Source organism: Capsicum annuum, chromosome 7 (assembly GCF_002878395.1).
Source record: "Capsicum annuum cultivar UCD-10X-F1 chromosome 7, UCD10Xv1.1, whole genome shotgun sequence".
Lineage (NCBI taxonomy): Eukaryota > Viridiplantae > Streptophyta > Magnoliopsida > Solanales > Solanaceae > Capsicum > Capsicum annuum.
Window position 1 is genome coordinate 209952 of NC_061117.1, and position 1639 is coordinate 211590.

The 1639-nt window shown below is 37.8% G+C and overlaps 1 long non-coding RNA gene across 1 annotated transcript; it reads right to left on the reverse strand.

Annotated features, from left to right (window-relative positions):
* Positions 1-255: 255 nt before the first annotated feature.
* On the reverse strand, positions 256-1189 carry LOC124899974. The gene is made up of 2 exons (XR_007057515.1): positions 663-1189; positions 256-570 (listed from the first exon to the last, which is right to left on the reverse strand). It is a non-coding gene; the product is annotated as an uncharacterized LOC124899974 (long non-coding RNA).
* Between the last annotated feature and the right edge of the window lie 450 nt (positions 1190-1639).

The window sequence follows — 1639 nt, forward strand, 5'->3', positions numbered from 1 at the left end:
ATTTTTTATTCAGAGTTGCCACTTGAAATAATCCGATGTGCCAAGTCACCTTTGAAAGACCCTTTTCAAAATGATTTTGACTCTTTAAAACTGGTTTGTGAACAGAGATTCCGACTAAGGAATTCTGTTGACCGAGGGAAAGGTGTTAGGCACCCCTAGGTCCCGTGGTTTGACCACGGTCGCTTGGTAGAGTGTATCGACTATTTTGGCACTACGAATGTATAAACCACACAAAAAAATAAAACAATCAATCAAGCAAACAAGATGAAACAATCCAAAATTTAGTGTCAAGTCCAATTATACAGTCCCGAAAAATGAAAAATGCGAAAATATAAACCTATTCTATTCTAAACTAATCGTAAACTACTCCTGAACTGAAATCCACCCGACGTTCCGGGCCTTGACCGTGCGCCGTCTTCAAGTACATGATACTTCGGGCATTCCCCGATGAATAAATACAATCCCTTCGACCAAACCATTAATTAATTTCAATATAAAAGTCAATGAATCAAACCACACCAATTACAAGGATTCACGCACATTCAAAAAACCATGAAACCACGTCATCAACTACGGAAAACATAAGAAAAGGATAGAGTTAAGAATGGGGCCTCAAGAGATTCAGATTCTGATTGATAATAATGAATGAAAGAAGAAGAAACCTGAACTCATGGAAGAAGAATAAACCTCAACAATGGCTGATCCAACTCGCGGTCAAAGACCCGCTGCTCGGACCGATCCGAATTCCAAACCAGTTAGGAATGAACAGAATATCCAAAATATAAATTGTAATGAAAAACGTAGAATCAAACGCGAGACCCTCGAAATCCAAACCGAATAGGAAATCCGTTGAGAAGAGGGGGCCAACAAGACCCAAATTGCTAAGAAAACACAAAAGAGTAAACCTACGACTGGAGCTCCGGTGACGGAAGACGACGACATATGTTCGATTTAGCTGACTTTACTGTTTTACTTCAAGAAGAAATCAAGCAAACAAAGAATTTGGGAAGGGGTTTGAACAGAGTGCGGATGATGATTTGGGTCTTATTATGAGAGTGAGTGTGTGCTCAATTTCGTGTCCAAGAGAAAGGATTTAGTGCGTGGGTGCTTGAGAAAAAAAATGGAGGCCATGGATGTCCTCTGCTTTTTTTTCCTTTTTTTTCTTAAAATAATGGAAAGTCCCCCTCTCTGTTTCTCTCTCTCGTGTATATATATATATATATATATATATATATATATATTCTCAAGAAAAGAAAATAAAGTGGTCCCTACTAGTTGTTGTGATCCCTTCCTGGAAGTTTCCTCAATGTATATATTTCCTTTGTGGCCAAGAAAAGAGAGGGGGGAGGGTCACGTGGGTTGGGGTGGTATTGGGTGGTTAGAATCTTTGAGATAAGACAAAATTAGTTAGGGTTTGTTATTTGGATAAAAAAAAAGGAATTAATAAATAAATAAAAGATGAGGTGGTTATTCATTTGTTTTTCTTGAAGAAAATTATAAGATGGGGTGAAAGTACGTGATAACGGAGTAAGAATTATTCTCAATGGGACAAAATTACGTGTCGACATCATTCCTCCTTTGAATGTAAACATCGAGTGTTTTCATACAAAGAAGTAGACAATGAGACAGAATTTTGTCC